Source organism: Bombus vancouverensis, chromosome 17 (assembly GCF_051014615.1).
Source record: "Bombus vancouverensis nearcticus chromosome 17, iyBomVanc1_principal, whole genome shotgun sequence".
NCBI lineage: Eukaryota > Metazoa > Arthropoda > Insecta > Hymenoptera > Apidae > Bombus > Bombus vancouverensis.
Window position 1 is genome coordinate 2,378,368 of NC_134927.1, and position 19,518 is coordinate 2,397,885.

Below are 19,518 nucleotides of genomic sequence, written 5' to 3' on the forward strand. Positions count from 1 at the left end.
AGGATCAGCTCGCGCGTCGCTATACCGAGATTCGCGAACGTATGAGCGACTGCGTGTACGCACACAAGAGACACGGTTCGAGTGTAAGTAAAGCCGTGTACACAAGGGTGTCGGGGTTAGTGAAGCGGTCCTCTGTAGTCGAATATATGCATATTCAGGACTTGTTATGTAGCTGGCGATATGGCTGCAGGCCGGTCGCTGTGACGCGGTGGACCACGCCGGAGATACTGGGGGATAGTCGGTGACGGACTGCCGGACATCCGACCTGTTACCCCCTCGAGCGTCCTCCACATCAGCCGCCTCCTCTCGCGCCTCCTCTTCCCCAACTTCCTACCCCCTTTCGACTGGTAGCGAGCGGAACGTTGCCCGACAACGTTCTCTCTACTCGCGTCCCTTCATCTCCAATAGCTGATTCCTGGTTGGTACGCCGTAACTGCGTGTGCTCCAGTTGATCGGTCAATCGAATCGCTACGATCTATCTGCGGACGATCACGGCCCTTCAGTCTGGTTACGTCGATGTTTCGACTAGTCAGGATGTCAGATAAATTGTACAAATGATTTTGGAATCAGCTTATGTCTCGCGTGCACACGTGCTTCTGCGATATCAACTATCCCTTCAAACTTAATACAATGCCAAACTCACTGAATCCTGAAATTAATTTTCCCCCGTGAGATTCGTTGCCATTTTCCTTTCAAACGTGCCGTTTCTTCTCGACAGTTTCCTCTTAACATTCTTAGCCACGCCTTACACATTTATGCTTTCTTTATAGATTTGTAAAGTGTCTACTTCATCTTGGAATTTTTCGTTAAATTGCCGAATATGCGGCATACGAGCAGAAGAGCAGGCACGGAACAGCTATTTTAATTAATATCGTAAACATTGTTGATTAATATTTTTTTAAATATCGTACATTTCGTGTTTTATGGTATACATATTTTTACTTTCGGTCTGTCTATAAATCCTACACGTAGTTGCGAAGAAGAACGAATGTACGTACGCGACCCCTTAATAAATAATAGAACTTTACGTCTCGAAGGTGAAACTTGTCGTTTCAGCACTCGAGTAGCTTTTAAATAGTTGCTGATCTATCGAACAAAGTCTTTTAGCAACTTAATTACCCAACTCACCGTTGTAAAATACGCAGCTAGACAAGTGAAACTTTTAAACGCGGAAACTTGTATTGCTTAATCAGGGCTTAGGGAAGAAATAATATCAGGATTATTGAAAAACTTTGAGAGATATACTTTAAAAATTGCAATACATGTTGTAATTATTTAGGCAAATTTAAAGAAAAAATGATTAAAAAAATTCGCGAGTTTTTAGTACTTAAGGACAAAATATAATCTCCTTAGAAAAGAAGATTTACGTTATTTTCCATCCTTTTATTTTTCCTTTTTTCTTTTATGCGTTTACAGTGCAGCTATCGTGCCTGAAAAATCAAGAAAAAAGTCACGAAAAGTATTTATAACTGGGATTCGAGTTGGCGTGAAACTTTTTGGACGATCCTGTGTCAGCATTCTCATATATTTCCCACGGTAAGCTTCAGGCAATGATCAGGTACCAAGCTACGTGCTCGACATCTTCAACGCTTTCTCGAAAGACGAAGGATTTCGCTTCTACTCTGAATAAGCTTCGCACATTCTCCTGGGTGCCTGTGCCATTCACTTAACTCCTTTTTCTTCCTGGTATTTCTGTATGGAGCTGTTTCCGGAGCACATGGACTTTATCTCGCTCAAGTTTTCTACACGAATACTCGTCCGTATGTGACGATTAAAAATGCATCGAATCGATTCCTTCGCTACGCATTTTCGACATTCTTAAACGATGGATTTACGCGAATACCTCTTTCAATTTTCGAAATACGGAAAAATGTTTGAGACAAAAGTCGTATACGTTTTGAATTCACCTGAGGTGATCGTCGGTGAAGGGGCCCGCAACAACGTTTATTAAACTCTTAACAATTAACAACAAATAACGATTAACAACGGTTAACAATTAACAACGATTAAATAACTATTAACACTGAACTATCAAGAGTCAATAACCCGTTTCTCTAATTATGTTTGCTTCGCTTAACCTTTCGCACTTCGCAGCTCGGGGCAGAATGAATGTTTTGGTTCCAAACCAAGCAGATTCTTTTCTTTGTTGCCCCTCGATATTCCCACTACGCGCGCGTTTATTAGAAGTGCGCGACGATTGCCGCGTATGCATTCTTCCGAATACTCGGCGAAAGAAGGGATATCGTATGGTATCGATGGTACATTAGGCCTATGGCCTTGCGCTTTGAAGGTATAACGCTTCGTGTCGCGAAGCCGTTGGAAATTTCCGTGGTCGAGTGCCGCCACACACCGAATGAGATCCTGCCGATGAAACTGTGAATATCGTGTTTTAAGAGCATATATTGTGACTTTTTATTTTTCATTCGTTAGAACTACATCGTAGCCCAAAAGATCTATATTGTCATAGATAACCTTCAAATCTTGCAAGCACATTCGCGAGTTCTGTCCACCGTGTAATAGCTCCCTAGGAACTACACAACTCGCTGTAAACATTTCTCCTCATCTCCAAAATTAAAGAAGTTGTTAACGTGGCTCGACCTAGGTGACTGTATGATCCTGTGTTATATATTATTTATTTATTTTAGTTTACTATATGTACGTAGGGCGGTACACATAAAGTGATATGAGAGAACTGATTACTTGAGGAACAAGAGATTCTTCTGGCATAGCTTTCATCTCTTTTTTAATAGTATGCCATGTTCATTCCTGTTCATTTAGATAACTCTTCTGAACATTTACTTAATGTATTCTTCGTTATTTTGCGTAATTAATACATTGACCGCCATGACGGTCACCGGTAACTGTCACTGTGCTTCCCATTTACGCAATGTGCCCCACTGGTAACCGACGCGTGAAAAATATTTTAAAATACATGCAATATGTAATTACTTACGTATACCCAACGCTATGATTATTCGTTAACAGTTGTAAAAGAGCGTAACAAACAAGATGTATTGGTAGAAAGTGTGATACATTTATTTACGAAAAAGATTACATGGGCATATTACGATGAGCCGCAATAAAGTATAGCAAGCGATAGTAAAGATTGCTAGTACAGATTCCATAGAATTAGGTTACTTTTTTTGTAGGATCTTTTGCAAATTCTCAACTGAATTTTTTCTCATTTACTCTATAGCATCTGTTCGTTAAATCCAATAAATTATAAGATGTAATAATTCTCGTTAGAATAATTATTTCATTAAATTAATTTCTATCCGAGGAAGGCACGTCTATATTTCTGATTTATTCTTCAAAAACTGACCGTTACTAACGAAAGAAAGAAAAACATTAATATGTTGATTAAACTTTCGCAGTTACACACGCACTCACTTCCCGCACTAATCCAACAGCATCTTTCGCATTATCGTCTTATTTCGCATTATATTTCTAGGTGTTCGTAAAAAGTAGGTGTTAGCGGAAACACGCTTGAGTTCTGTGAAAATACACCTGGGCGATGAACGTGCTAAAGAGCTACGACGAATGAAAGGTCTAAAGGAAGACTACGGGAGGCTTCAAAGGGTAATTAAAATAGACGTACTGTCAGGTAAAATTCTTTTATTAAATCGTTTCATTAAACGTTCAAAACGGTGATCGTTCACTTTCAAACATTTGTCCTCTCGTGTTCTCCAATAATCATTAAATCTCTCATTCCTCAAATATCAGTCCTCCTGTATCATTAAAATTAAAAGAAATCAAAAAAGGCACTTTATGCGGCCGATCCTGTATAATTTCTTCAAATGTATTTTTGGGAAAAGCTTTTAATTTACAAATACAAAGTACCATAAATCGATTAACGTAACATTTATTTACCTATTATTTATAGTATCGTTAAATATTATCCACGAGTTTACATAAAAGTACACAGAATTTAATTATTTACGTCTAAATAATATTTTAGACACTAGACAACGCATGTAACATATTCCATTTCCGGAAACTGTAAAGAGCAGTATAACAAACAGGCATAAAGAAATTTTTAAATCGATTAAATAATATGCTTTATAAGAATTTAAATGCTTTCCACTTTTGACTTTGCATTATTTACATCAGTAGTTACTAATTCAAGATATTCTTTCATATCCAGAGTTTTCCATATTTTACTTGCGGAGAAACGATAGCCAATGAAAATTCAATTAAAACGAAAGAATTTATCACGTACAGTAGAATGTGTAATTAAAATACAGTTAGAGTATCAGTAGCCCGAAAGTTTATATTGTTTAAGTTTCCAATATATAGAGAAGATAGTATAACAATGGAATGTGAAAAATTCCACTAAAGCCATTTAAGCGTTATTGCTATTTTTCTATCAATTTCCAAAGATATGCATTCGACTATACGTACATTTTAATTAAAAATATAAATATAAGTGTAACTATAAATCTCGACACGATAAAACGTAACATTATCCTTTTTTCCTCCTTTATATGATCGTCTCATGTTTTTACTTTTTTTCGTCTTTACCAAAATTAATTTTCTATATCGTTTGAAACTTTTATACGAATTAAAATTGCAGGAAGAAATATTTCTTTCGACTATTTGGGGGAACTATTTGACTATATAGAAAAGAGCACACCTCACCGATTTTAACGAGTTTTTATACATGTCATCGTCGCTTGGCGTTTCCGACATGTTTACAAAATTTCAATTAAATTTAATTTTCATCACACTTTTACATAGCCCAACGTAAACTTAAGTCATTGATGCTAATCATCTTTAATATAAACAAACAGAGATAAATTAACGGGTTATAGGTTGGGTTAGATTAATATTCGCCAGCATCAACCGAACCAACTGAATCTTTATTTCATACAACTTTTTAATATATCGTAAATTCGATTACTACCATTTATTATTATTTACACATACTACCAAACATACTTTTATGCATAAACACATAATGTTATTTAACATCGTGAGAAACTAAGAAATAAAAAATGTAATTTGCAAATGGAATTAAATTAAACGATCGAAGGCAAAAGGTACTGCAGTAACGTGTCTATACCGGAACGTTTGTCAATCATATTACTGCTAGCGTATGTACAACTACAGGTTATAAGCGTGTACATGGCTATAATAAACTATGTCTAAAATTTATTCAACATTTTACGACAAAAATGTGACTTTTTGTCACAAGAACGATATTTAGGAATGTTATAAAGGACGCGATATCCCGATGCAAATGTCAAATTCAATCGATGAATTACATTCATAGTGAAGCGTTAAAACTTCTTTGCTTTTATTCGTTTGCCGTTAACGTTGAAAATTTCATTCGAACCGACAAAATTCATGTTACAAAAGTGCGACAAAAACGCTACACGGATTCCGACATACCTCGTTAAACTTTCAGTAGCGAGTGAACCTGGTAACCGGGTGCAGAGATGCCAGGAATTCCATTATAAAAAACGCCTAGTACGTGCATGCTGAATGTACTTCGACTTACGATTTTTCCCATGTTCCTTTTGCGCGTTCCTTTTACAACATGCTTTATGAATGTTTTTAACCGTACAGAGAAGAAATCTTTTGCAATAGTTCGATAATTGCCGCTATTATATAGTTACAGAACAATGGATCGTTCTATATTAAATTCCTGCTAAATACTTATGTGTAAAATATGTACTACAGCTTTCACAGTTTATTATAAAATCCTTCCTTCTATGAAAAGTATTTCTATTAAAAATATATTTTAAAGATTCATAATTTAAACTTTCGAGTTTATCAGTGACATTCGCCTTTATCGCTCATACTTTAATGACTGATCTAAATATGCTTACTACAAACATTTTTCAGATAACATTCTAACAAGCAGATGCGAACAACTGCAAAACTCGAAAAAAGTGACTGTATGTGCATTGGATGCTTTAGATTGGTGGTAAAACAGCTCCGAAAAGATTTGAACGCATGGTCCTTTGTATCGGAGAAACAAATGAGTCTTTTTATATCTTCCTTTATAAATTCTTTCGATATTTAATTTTCACAATTTATTTCGATACATTTTCAGTCATTTTCATTTATTATAGTATAGTATCGTGGACGAGAGGTCTGGGGGGGGGGTGTCGTGCGAATTATAAGCAAGCGGTTGCTGAGCATGTGCATGATGGGGCTTAAACAAAAGATATAAGACAAAAGACAAAGGGTTGCTAAAGGACATAAACGAATTAACGGCGGTATGAGTTGAGAAGCCAGAGAGTGCGGATTGCGTTCTCGAGATAGTGTTGTTAGCGTTGTTGAGAGAGAGTTGAATCTATGTTGACGAGAGTTGTTAATTAATTACGATTAGTTCATGAAAAATAACCATTGTTTTCTGTTAATCCATTTATTATTAATAAACTAATTATTATATTTACGATACTACAATAGAACTTTTGCATATTTTTGCAAGTTTGTGAATGGAAATTGTAATAGAAACGTTTAAAACATAAATCGCTGTACCAAGATTCCCTCATTTCTGTCTAGGGTTTGTCTTGTTGGATAGTCGGTAAGTTCTTGCAATTGTAAATTATCACGTGGATCACTATCTCCAGAAGGATATCATCTTACAGTATCTCATGAGAGTCAGCAGGATTTTTAGCCTTCATTTAATCCATCATTGTACGTCGGTAGGGCTGGTTGATTGGATATTGCGTAACCCTTTCCTTACGTTTCCTTGCATCTCTCTGTATTTGGATAGTTGCTATTTTTCATATACACAGCGGGCATCTCACGGAGCACTGACAGCTGTTCTGAGGATAATTGACCGCAGTGTTGAAGTTTGGCGACGTGGCTCTTTGCTGTTATATTTTCAATTGCTTTTTTCGTGCTTTTTTGAGTCGCAGATGCAGACTTAGATGTTTTATTCGTTTAGTTTCCGGGATAGCCACGTCGTTCATCATATGCAGTAAATGTCGCGAATGCGTTAGTTAACGTTCCTTTGAGCACTCAAAAAAAGTCTTTATCAAACTACACGTTTAAATGTACAATTAGATCGAAATTAAGAGGAATGACAAGTTTATCTCCAATTCTTTTGTAACAAGACCAATGTAACTACCGTATTAAAAATGTTAAATTGATTAATTAATTAAGTATTGCAATTGAAATAAACTGGCCATAAATATATCTATCATGCGTTCTTTCGAAATGCTTATATTTTACACTTCTACTTGAAAATATTTTATTTCTAAGAAATCTCGTTTGTGTATATCAGGAATTATTAGAAGAACATCTTGAGTGAAGAAACAATGCAATATCTAGGGAGGTAACTAACAAAATCAATCGGCAACAATGTAAAACTTTTCGTTAAGCGCAAAAGATAAAAGAATGCTGGAAATCTGTCGTTGACCGCAGCTGATTGTTGCGTTCGACAACGCATCAAAATTTTCGAGGGATGAATTTTCGACGTCGTGTCGTTCATCTTGTTTCCTTCTTGGTACAATTATTACTTTACTGTCGAAATGCGTACGTACCCAATGTGGGACACGTTGAGAGTGTAATATTTATTTTTGTAGCGACAATTTCAAAAGACTGTAATAACGAAACATGGGTCCAATATATTCGTTGTTTTCATTGGGATGGCGAGGAATGTGCATCAGACGCGTCATTCGCGTGTTTAACGTGTAGAAGCAAACAAAAAAAAAAGGAAATATTAAACCTTAAACTGTAAAAGTATTTCATGTCCGGGTTACTTCGACCGGGTTAAGTTTCTCGCAAGTAAATAGAAAAACTTTTTTCGCCCCACCTGCAAAAGGTTATGTGGCAAAAGTTTTAAAATGGTCTTAATTTAGAACGTTTGAACATGCTATATGAATTTTTTGGCACTTTAACAAGTGTTACCTACTGAAAAATGCATTGAATATGAAAGTCTCACGTTTACACCTTGAGGGCACCGTAAACACGTTTACAGTCTAAGAGTTGATATAATATAGTGTAAGTTAAAAAAATTCTATTTAATTCTATTTAAATAAATGTTCCTTTCTCAGAGAAATTTCTTTTCTAATTCACCGCATTTGGCTTTTTCTACATTCTTTAATGATAAAAGAGCAATGGCTATACTTAAACTTTTGCATAGTTAACTATTAGTATACGAACATTAGTTGTAAAATGTCAAAAAAATGCAAAAATGTAGAGATTTGTCGAGGCTATGTAAAGCTATTTCGCTGATCGCGTGTCTGCGCGTGTCTCCAACGCGAAGCAAATAAAAAATGAAACGCGAAAGACGGTAGAAATTTCAAATGAAATCGTTAGAAATCAATGCCTGGCGGAGTAACAGTTTCGTTTTTGAAGAATGAAACTCGCTGTTTCGGTGGGTATCGTTCCGCAATTTCAACGATGCGTAAAAACGATTCGTGGCATTAATTTTAACGAAACGCAACTCGTTGCAGCGCGCGAATACCTTCAATCTTGCAAACGTTGTACGATTCGATGCTTTATTGGTTAACTTTATTCATTGAAACGTTAGCAGCGAAGCGGAACGTAGCACGGCGCAATCAATGCCTCAGTCGCGGTTGCATAGTTTGCGGATCTCAATTTCCGTATCAGTTTAGTTGCCTATTTATACTAGCGGCTAGCCTGTAAGCTGCGCGGCTTTACAACGAAATGTTTGCGTCGTCCAAAAATTAGACGGACTGTCTCTAATTTTTTTTACCACGAGATTCGTGACTTTACGTGCGGAGCAAAGCTTTTTCTACCACGGCCAACTTTCAGTCAGCTATCACAAAGCATTGGCATCGTGCGAAATCAATTGCAGCAGGACCTCCGTTAAATGAACGCTCCGTTTCATTCTATGAACGTTCTGTTGTTTTCACGTTCTGTTACAGCAACGTGTTCTTCTTTGAACGTTTTATTATGCGAACGTCCATTTATTTGATATCTTGAACATTTCATTATACGAACAGTATATTTATCATTCAACTACTATTAAACGTACAGCGTGTTTACGTAGATGCGCGTGTAGGCTTTCTGCTAACCACAGGCATAATTAAGAACGAACATGTAATTAAAGTCCATAAAACGTTAAATTTAAAAGAGTGCGATAATATGGTGGGAAATTCTTGGTTGAACGTAGAGAACAAAAGACCATAGTCACTTTCGTTGCATGAAATAATGGAAGAAACCGAGGAATTAGATCCAAGCGGAAATGACGTATTACATCGAATACCAGGATGCAACGACCGAGATAGGCCGAGCGTAACAGGGTGACAACGATTCGATAAAAGTTACAATAATCGAGCACATCCTCCCCGCGGAGTTGCTTTGCAAAATGTTTTAAACAATGGCGAAGAAGCGAACAGTCCAGGTGAAATCTATGACAGCAGAGACGAAGATGTACTACTGTTCCGAGATGTTTCGAGCTTAAATGGTTTCAAGCCCGAAGAGAATGTGATTTAGCTGGCAAGAAAATGTGGGATAAGTTTGTTTCCTTTGATTTCATTGAAAAGAAGGAGGACTGAACAATAGCACCTTTTTCATTTTGTATTCAATTGTATTTAAATTGTACTTAATTGTATTCAATGTTACCTGCTGTACAAGTTGTACTTATTTCATTTCAGTTTGTCCGCAATCTTAAATCGGACGAGTGCTAAACGCTCGTTCTGTTATGTGAAAATCCTCTTATGCGAACACTTTTGTCCAGCAATTAGTTCGTATAATGGAAGTTCTACTGCACTTGAAAATCCATTTACAGACATGCCGCTACCATTTCAAATAAATATTAACTGAAATAATATCCTCTTTTACGATATCTAAAGGATTAACACTATACGAGCATCGATATTGCGAGAATATTATTAAATTGCTTACTTAAACGAAAAGAGGCCACGTTTTCTAAAGGTAACGTTATGATTATAACATTGCGCAGGAATTTCCATCAACAAGTAACAGTTACCTTCTTCCGTAATACATAATAACTCAGCTTCAAGTTATTTTAATCGTTATTACATGCAAATCAATGTCGAAGATAAAGTTTCTTCCACAAGCGTTAGTTTAAAAATGAGAAACGAATTGTTGTTAGTCGTCTAAACGAGAAAAATGTTCCGCCAAATCTTAAAGCTACCTAGTTGACGAATAAACGAGTTTAAACAAGAATAAATTATGCAAGTAAATTGCAATTTAAACGAGAAATGAATACGTTGCGTTCAAGATTTAGTAGTGCGAGCAAATTCCTTTTATAATAATATTTTTAGTGTCGATATTTGAAATTTCAAAGTACACCGAAGCTGCCTACTTATGTATGTCAATATGAATAAAACGATTAATATTTGATTTAAAAACCATAGTGATATGTTTCGTTTCGAAATCTTTCTCTAGTGTTGGTGCGAGAGATTTCACAAATTTGTGACTTCTGTCGTCTGGCCAATTTTTGGACACGATGGAACTGAAAAACTGAAAAACTGAAAAACTGAAAAACTGTAAGTTTCAGGGCTGAAACGAAACCGTGAAAGATGGGATGAGAGATGATAGAAGAGAAAGGGATAGAGAGAGATACGAGTTGTTGGGTAACGGGCAGATGAAATTGAAAGCATAACGTCGATTTGATATGCGAAACAAATGTGATAACAAACGCGCTGCACGTTGCATAGAAATTCTATAGCAACACGTTCGAACGCAATGTAACAAATTATTCGAAAATCTGATTTTGTGCCCGTGTTGAGAGTACGAAACAATTTCACTCGCCATAGAAAGTATTCACGCAATAATCAGCTTAAAACGAAACTTTATGTAACTGCGTTATTTATCGATTGTAGCGAAAAAATTACTTGCAGATATTCTTCCATTTTTCTAGAATAAATTTTCTACAAAATAAGATTCGAGTATTCTCGAAGGAAAATATTGACGAACAGACGTAAATCGATTTATTCCTTATTACATTGCGTTTATTTCGGCGCTGTTCTCGTGGTTTTAAAAGTTCGTTGCTACTCGCTTTGGGACATTAGAGTTCTAGCGCTTAGTGTCGATAACAGAGGTCTTAGAGCACCAGAGCTCTTAGCAAAAAGTAGAATAACACGCGCATTGTTTCAACCAAGACAACAGTCGATAATAACTCCCGCAGCCAAGTGAAACTCCAAATGAAAAAAAGAGAAAGTTGAAAATGTTTCGAAACAAATTCATACTAACCAACGCAAGATAGATATATGCTTACTACAGGAAACACATAAAACGGTGCTCAGCTATTTCAAATAAATCAGGAGAGGGCCAACAATTCTAGTACGCAAAGGAATAAAACGCTATCCCATGCGGGGAATAAAAGAAACATATGCACAGACTGCAGCAATAAAAATATACTTGGGAACAACAAACTAGCCAAAGGACATCTGCAAACAGATCCATAACACAAACAATGATATAGTATAGACGATATAAACAGTGCGATCTCCGAAGGAATTTAGGACGAACTGAAAAGAAATCAGAACACTAATGAAGAATCTCAGCGTAGAAAGAACTGGTTACGTTTCGATCCTGGGGAAAATTCTGAAAAACGTAACGCCAAGAAACAATACTGTTCAACGAGGCACATAATACAATAACGATACAATACCTGCCATCGCAATGGAGATCGCAATAGATCTCATTACTTCCAATACTTTGCAAAATTTTAAAAAACGTTCTACTAGGGCACCTGATGAAACTCGTCATAAATCGCGAACTTGTTCCACCCCAGCAAACCCTCCTAAAGAAATGAGGAATTTAATGCTGATATTTGCAGACGATTCCATAGTCTACGATATCGGAGACAATTCTACTACAACAGGACATTTAACGCACAAACTAGAACTACTACATTGATGGATAGTACAAAAGAAAATTACAATCAGCCCACACAGAAGTCGAAATATTTGCTTCGCATTAAATCGGCAAGAACAAAAAGCGGTATTTATAAACTAAACAATCGTACCGCGGACAACGGAAACGAAATATTTAGGAATTATACTAGATAAAAGATTAACGTGGGACTGTCGCATAAAACACATAACAAAGAAGATAGCATCCACCACGAAACAACCGTATTGGCTAATCAGGAGGAAATGGAAACTGAAGATAATAGATAAAAGGACACTATACACTACAATGATTAAACCAATACGCGCGTATGGGCCATCTCTCTGTAGCACAGCTACAAAAGGCAACCGAAAGAAAATGAAAATTGCACGATCGAAATTATTGAGAACGAGATGCCCGTATACCATGGTGCGCGAGGGACGATAATAACGATAATAAAAAACAGACATTCCCATCGGTCGAACAAACTCCTAAAGCCATCAACGAAAGACACTGCATTAGAAGCAACACGCGCCAAAATCCGACGGTTGAAACACTGTGTGATACTATTACCAAGAGACTACGTAGATCGCACCCAGTGGACAAATGCCTAGTACCTTCGCTGCGATACTGACGAAAGCAAGGCAGACAAAAGAATAGGCGGAATGAATGGATGGATAGAGTGAATGATAGTAAAATAAGTTTTTCAAATCAGTAAAAATTTTACAGACGAAGTAACTGATTTATAGAAGAAGGAGATTTAGAAAAAAATACTAAGTGTTGGTTCATCAAGTTGCCGAATAAAAGAAGCAGATGGCAACGAAACAAGTTGTAATATTTAGAAAATTACGATTAGTTTCCAACGCGAGTTTCAAGGATACTGAAACTCGGAAAAAGAAGGGGAAAATATTGGCCTTCTATATCTTCTTTCACGCGAACAGCACAAAAAGTTTTCAAACATTGTTCGTACTATAAATACCGAGCTCCGCTAATTAAAGTATTATCGGTACCAACTACCGCACGAGGTGTGTGGCAGCGTATTGCAAGAACGTGCAAAGAAGTTACGCCGGGCTGACTCGAGGCAAACTGCCAAACATTCCGATGCCTTTTGGAAGAAACTAGAAAGGCAGACGCCAAACGCTCTAAACTAAAACATTGAAAGTAAATGACAGACATTTACCATTTAGTAAGCATAGTGTTTACTAGAGATATCGCTTCTACTCGCTAAGAAATACAAAAGAACATGCACCTTAAAGGCACACGGTGTTATAGATCATTGGACTTTTCTTGACCTTCGTTACAACGTCATGATGACAACAAAATATTATCCCATTAAAAGAACATCGGTGAGTTTGAAATCTTGCAAAGTGCGATATTGAGAATATTTTATCGAAAGATAAAGAACGAGGTAAAGGACGAGTAAGCTACTTCGATAAAGATCACTTTGGCCGGTGAATCTGAAATAAATAGATAAGAAATACAAATAAATGGCTTTGAGAATAATTTCACGATTACCAGCATATTTGTCTCTGGAAATCAAGTAACGTTTCCCCTCTGACACTTTTTCGTATCATCGATAATAAGAGGTATTTGAGATGCTCAAGTTAGGTGGGACGGCTCGTATAGCTTGCAACCAGCTTCAGTGTCCTGCTATCGAACGTAAAACAATTAATAAACAACCTCGCTAAGCCTTTCATTCTTCCAGTAGATTTCAATGACTACGGTGAATTATGGGACTGAGAAAATACTAATGCAAGAAGCGAAGAAGATATATCGAAACAACTCGACGATATTGTCTTGTTAAATAACAACCAAATGACAACGCAATGTACAACGGAAAAAGAAAGCGCTATAGGTTTAATTATAGCCTCGTCGAGCATCACGGAAATTCTAGATCGGAAAGTAGCCGAAGAATTACAATCCGAAAAAGACTATTATATCAGAATTATATTACTACCCTAGTTCTTCCAACCATATTCAACAATAACCCTAAACTTCGGCCAAAAGCTATTTCATGGAACTTTGAAACAGCTAATTGCCAACTTTATTAATTCGAAGAAAAGATCAGCTTGACAGAAGTAAACTGAACAACCACGACATTAACTCAACCAGCTAATAAAGCAATTCCCACAATTGAAATTAACGCCAATAGAAAATGAGTTGCTTGATAGAACGGTGAATGTTCTACTGTCCGAAGCAAATAATTAAAATAGCAATACAATTCTGAACTAAATAAAAATATTCTTCTGTTAAAAATATACGATAAGTTAAGAAGGGTTAGTAGCCGATATAATATATCCAAATCTTTAATCTCTATTAATAATAATTCATCAGTGATATAGTCTACACGGTTGCAGCAAATTGAAACGATGATGAATACGACGAAGAGTTTAAACAATGGAAAATAAAACGCCAAGAAGACACTTTCAGTATCAACGAGATGACAGACACTACATTCAACAGTGACATCTCGTCCGACGAGATTAAAGCCATTCTTCAACAGTGGAAAAACTGAAGCCCTAGTCCAACCAAAATCCTCAACACAATTACTAATCCTCAAAAAATTACAAGCAAAGTTTCGAATTTATCACACGTTTATTTCACGAAATATAGAAGAAAGGTATATTTCCTAACGTCTGGAAAGGAGCTAAAACCATAGCTATCCCTGAACCAGGAAAAGACAAAAATTTGTAGAATTAATAAAAATTCTTAAAAGAACAGAACATAATCGCTTTCCAGCAAGTGTATGCCACTAAAACGGATCAACGTCTTTCTTGAAAGATTTATTACCAACGCACTCATATCTAAAATTGATCTAAAAAAGGTATGTATGAACTGATCTGATGTAAAAGAATAGCTACCGTACTATACCAACTGGGAATAAGACGGAAAATACTCGCCTTTTTTTTAATTTTTCAAGATAAAGGTCTATCCGAATCAAATTAGCGGTCTTCTAACTGACAAAATTGCAACATAAAACGTAGAAAGGGACTCTCTTTTGGGGGTTATCTTGTTTGTAACCGTAATTGACAATATGGTCAGTTATGTCAAATCACTAATGTACAGTAACCCCTTTGCTCGCGATTCCACGATCTTCTGTAATGGAATAAATCTAAATGACCTTTACAGTTGGACATCGAAACCGGAGTTAAATTCTCTCCGATGAAAACCGAGTGCATAATCTTGACCAGGAATAAAATACAAACAATCTGAAACTCGTATTGAATAACACACCAATTACAAAAGCTACCGGAACGAAAATAGTTGTATTAACCTTCGATCAAAAGATCAATTGGAAAAAAGATATCGGGATACCAGAGAAAGACTGCGTCAAAAGAATGAAAATATTTGCAGCCAAATACTGGGATACAGATATAAAAATTTTCACAAATACGTACAATCATTAATTATGTCAATCACACGTGTAATCATTAATTATGTCTGAACTTGACTACGGATCGATTGTTAATGGTTCAAGCAAAGAAACTACTCGCCCAAATTCTATTCATCACTCTGGTCCCCGAATCTGATTAGCTGCTTGTCGATCGAGCTCAATAAACAGTCTATTAGTGGAAACTAGTATATAAACTAGTATATCAACTTTCAAATATAGGAAAGTCAGTCGTGTGCCAATTACGCGTGTAAAATAGCTGCTGCTCCGAAAAACCTCTTTTCGAAAGTTTATTCGAAACGTCAAATGACAAGAATCTAAAAGCAAATAACCTCAAATTTCCAAAAGTCCTAGTTTGAGACATTTCACGCAAGAAGATGATAGCAACCCCAGTGATAATAAGAAATATATGTACACTTTTTGATCCAAAAGAAAAGGATAGCATCGTCTTGACATATGATAAATCATAAAAAATTAAATCTAAAATATCTTGTAAACTAACCGGTTTAGACTATGTCGCCATAATATTTTTTTTCGTAGAATGGCGACAGGTTTCGAGGCATGCAAAAGAAAGGAAGGTTTCCATATCAAAATGTACTGCAACTACAAAATGCACATGCATTTTTGCACTTGCGAAAAAGATATTATCGTATGTAGTTCACTTGGAACTACTCGTTCTTTCTCTCTTCCATTTTTTCGAATATTTATCGTTTACGGAAAAAACGCTGGAAACTGACAGCGTGCTCGCCTAGTACGCGTTGTCTTATAGATGGAAAAAATCTGTTTCTGTATCGACACATTGCAACAATTGTAAGAAACAATTGTCCTGTATTTACAAAATTTCAAAAGGGGGGAAATAACCGCGATCTTATCGGATTTGAAACTAGCAATGAGTTTGACGTTCCAATCAATTGAATTGGAGGAATTTGTATTGGAGAGAAACGTTTGCAGATGATAATGTTTTTGTATTGGCGGTATCAACGTAATGACATTAGAAATGATTTGTAATAATCGATATGTAACAAGTGAGGGTAACAATGAATTAACAAATTTCTAACTTTGACTTCTATTTTGCTTATATATGCTTTGAGCAATCGAGTAAACACAGCATTTTATTCTGGGTATCTGCTCTGATGTAAAACAAAGATTTTTCTTTTAAATCCTCGTGTTGAAGAAAATAAAGTTCGAACATGTTTCGTTAAGAATTGGCCTGGTACACGTGCACGATACTTTCGAATGTATTTTTCTTAAAAAGAAAGCACCTTGTAAAAAAATTTTACTCTACGTATTTGACTTATTTTCATATGTATTTTAACCTCCTGCCGGTTATTTACCCACGTTCAGCCCGGAATTAGCCAAGTTTAAGTTTACTTGATAAATATTCAACTTTGATTTTCTCGGAAACGGAACGTCGTATGAAAAAATTTTATTCTACATTTTCGTCTCGTCTTTTCTCGTAGAATCAGCCTGTACTCAACTTTACTACCAGTTATGTGCCACTTTTTATAAAGATTTTTTTTCGCAAAGTAATAACAGCAAAAGAATAGAACGGAAATAAACATAAACGTAAATAATAACAAGTGGGGTTTCGTGAAATCGCATCGAAATATGATCACAATTTATTAAATTATCGAGTCTTTGAATGACTATATATCTGCTAAATCCCTTTATATAGCAAGTGAAACTATCTTTACTTTCAATCAATTTCACGTGTACTCGCAATGCCCTCCGGGAACGGCTCGTTATTGCAGGTGAGTAAACTTCCATTTCAGGTGTATGAGCTTCTCAGCAAATATCCCCTCTACACGCGGCTATTCTTCCTCGTTTACATTCACTGGATAGATAATTTAATATCACTGAGGTGAAATTGACATAGAAATCGGTTTAATCATAGATTAGTGTTATTCTTCTCAAGAAAAAAAGATAAACGTTGCAACTAATAATATTCGACACTGTAGTTTTTCATAGAAAATTCTTCCTCGTTTTATTTTTCAATGCAAATTGATAACAAAATTTGTTTTAAAAATACCTAACAGAACTTTGTTACTTTCTTCTTTGGCAAGGATTTATTTTTAATTCTGTTAAGAATTGCATTGCGTCGAATTGAAACATTTACGTAGGACCTTTAAAAATATCTCTCAAGCAACAAAATATACCATTATCACTCTCTCAAAAAATAATGGCAAAGCAGTAAAAAATGAATGCAAATATGCGAATACGACAGCGATCGAACTAACCTAAGCTTTACATTTCTTCTTCTTTTTCTTCAGATATTGAACCGTCTTGGAAGTAGGTAATGAAGAAATCAGCAGATGAATCAGCTGAAGCCTGGAATCGAGCAAAACCAAAATACCATAACGTCATTGCTACATGCGAACACCACCTTTGCACCCACATTGTATGCAAGAATGGTTTCCAATCCGATTTTACTGTTGTCCAGCAGTATCTGTATAAAATATTTCATACTATTCGAGTGTGGAAAATGTAATTTTGTTTTCAGCAAAAATGCTACTGTATTATTTGATTTGACGTGAATTTGATATTTTTGAATTCGATAATATGTCATATTAATAAAATTCTACAAAACTTTGTATCAATTTTATTATTTTTATTACATTTTATTACAGACACCTCTACATCATACGTTTTTCAAAATTTTGTGAAATGTGCCGTAGTATAGTATTAGATGGTTCTAAGAAAAATTGTAAACGATTTTCGGAGGTGGTCGTATATCCGGAAAGGCAACTTTCCAAAAACTGGGCCAAATTATCCGACTCGTACTCACTCTACCGTACGTACAATAAGGTACTGCAGTCAGGTCATTTCTTCTCTCAGTTTCTTTAGTTAAGTTAAACAAACTGTTGGTCAAATATAGTCGTGTTTGGTATCATTTTCACCGCACGAATTTTAATAATCCGACCAAGACCATCCCGTAACAATGTAGTAAAAAATAAGAAACGAGTAACTGCTGGCCATATATTCGGACAGTATTGTATTTACCTTTCAGTATCGCCAGAAACATCAAATATGCTTATGCAGCTTCTTAATATTTTTCAACAACAAATATGATTTTCGTTTTCATATCTGTTAAAAATGCATGTTTTTTTTGCAAGTATTATAATAATTAGAAATATTGGCATATTATACTTTTCTTGGATAACGAAGGTGATGTACAGTCATAACTTTTTAAAGAAATAAAGATACGGAGCGTAGATACCCTATAATTTATTTTTATTACGATATCGATCTTGGTCACTTTTTAACATGATTCATATTCTTTAGAATCAAAACATAAATTATATTACACATAGGATTCCGGTGAAGAAACAATGTGTTCCTGCTTGAAAAGTTTCGAATCACATTAGTAGTTGAACAGTTACGAAACATAGACGCGGAACTATATACATCTCTCTTTCTACAGAATAATTTTTCTGTGTTTTCTGGTTGACACAAATTTGAGAAACAATGTTTACCAAATATTAAAACTCATTGTAATGTATTCCAGTTATAAAGAAAAAAGGAAAAAGGAAGAGATTGCTCGAAGGAAGAACCAGAATGCAGGATGAGAAATTCTGTGAAATTTGGCGATCTATGAGCCGCAAAATGAAGTCTGGTTAAGAAGAAGGATCCGTGAAGGGCGATAGATTGAAGAGGCGGAGGCAAATGAGAGCGGGTTGGATAACGCCGCGGAGGAAAGTTTTAAATTGTGTTGGGAAAGGCGAGCGATTAGTGGATTATAAACATACTGAAAACTTCTGATGGGATTAGCTTTCCTCAGAAGAGGGGTCAAAAGAGGTTTGGCTGGCTTTCGGTCGGTTCGAATAACCTCGAAAAAGTACTTGACTTTCTTTCCGATTTTCCTGCTGCGTAAAATGGAGAATACCGAACCTGCATCATCGTTTTATAACAAACTGTAACGATCAATGTTAATTTTTCGAATAAATATTTTACGAAAGAATCAGAATTTCCTAATTTCATAACGCACTAGAGCACCCCTCCCCCTTATTATCTAAACATTATTCGAATATCTTTTTATATTAATAATTAATATAAAGCTTCTATCATTCGAATGTAATATTTCCCAGCAGCGGACGCCTTCTTATTATTATTTATTTTATTTGAAATCGCGTTAACCATTTTGTATGGTCAATAGCGACAGTGATTAGTAAAATAAATAATATACGAAAATATACGAAAAGCAAAGTGTAAAATGTAATAATAAAAGAAGTTACAAACTGGTTTAATACTATACGTCAATACAATTTGAACATAAATCATATATAACGATGTACAATTACAGCAGGACACAGTACAATTAACCCAAACTTAAATTAATAGGA

General features: G+C 35.6%; 1 long non-coding RNA gene across 1 annotated transcript; it reads left to right on the plus strand.

The window, feature by feature from the left end:
* Positions 1-13,790: 13,790 nt before the first annotated feature.
* On the plus strand, positions 13,791-17,682 carry LOC143303911 (uncharacterized). The gene is made up of 3 exons (XR_013060592.1): positions 13,791-14,063; positions 14,145-14,611; positions 17,449-17,682. It is a non-coding gene; the product is annotated as an uncharacterized LOC143303911 (long non-coding RNA).
* Positions 17,683-19,518: the final 1,836 nt, after the last annotated feature.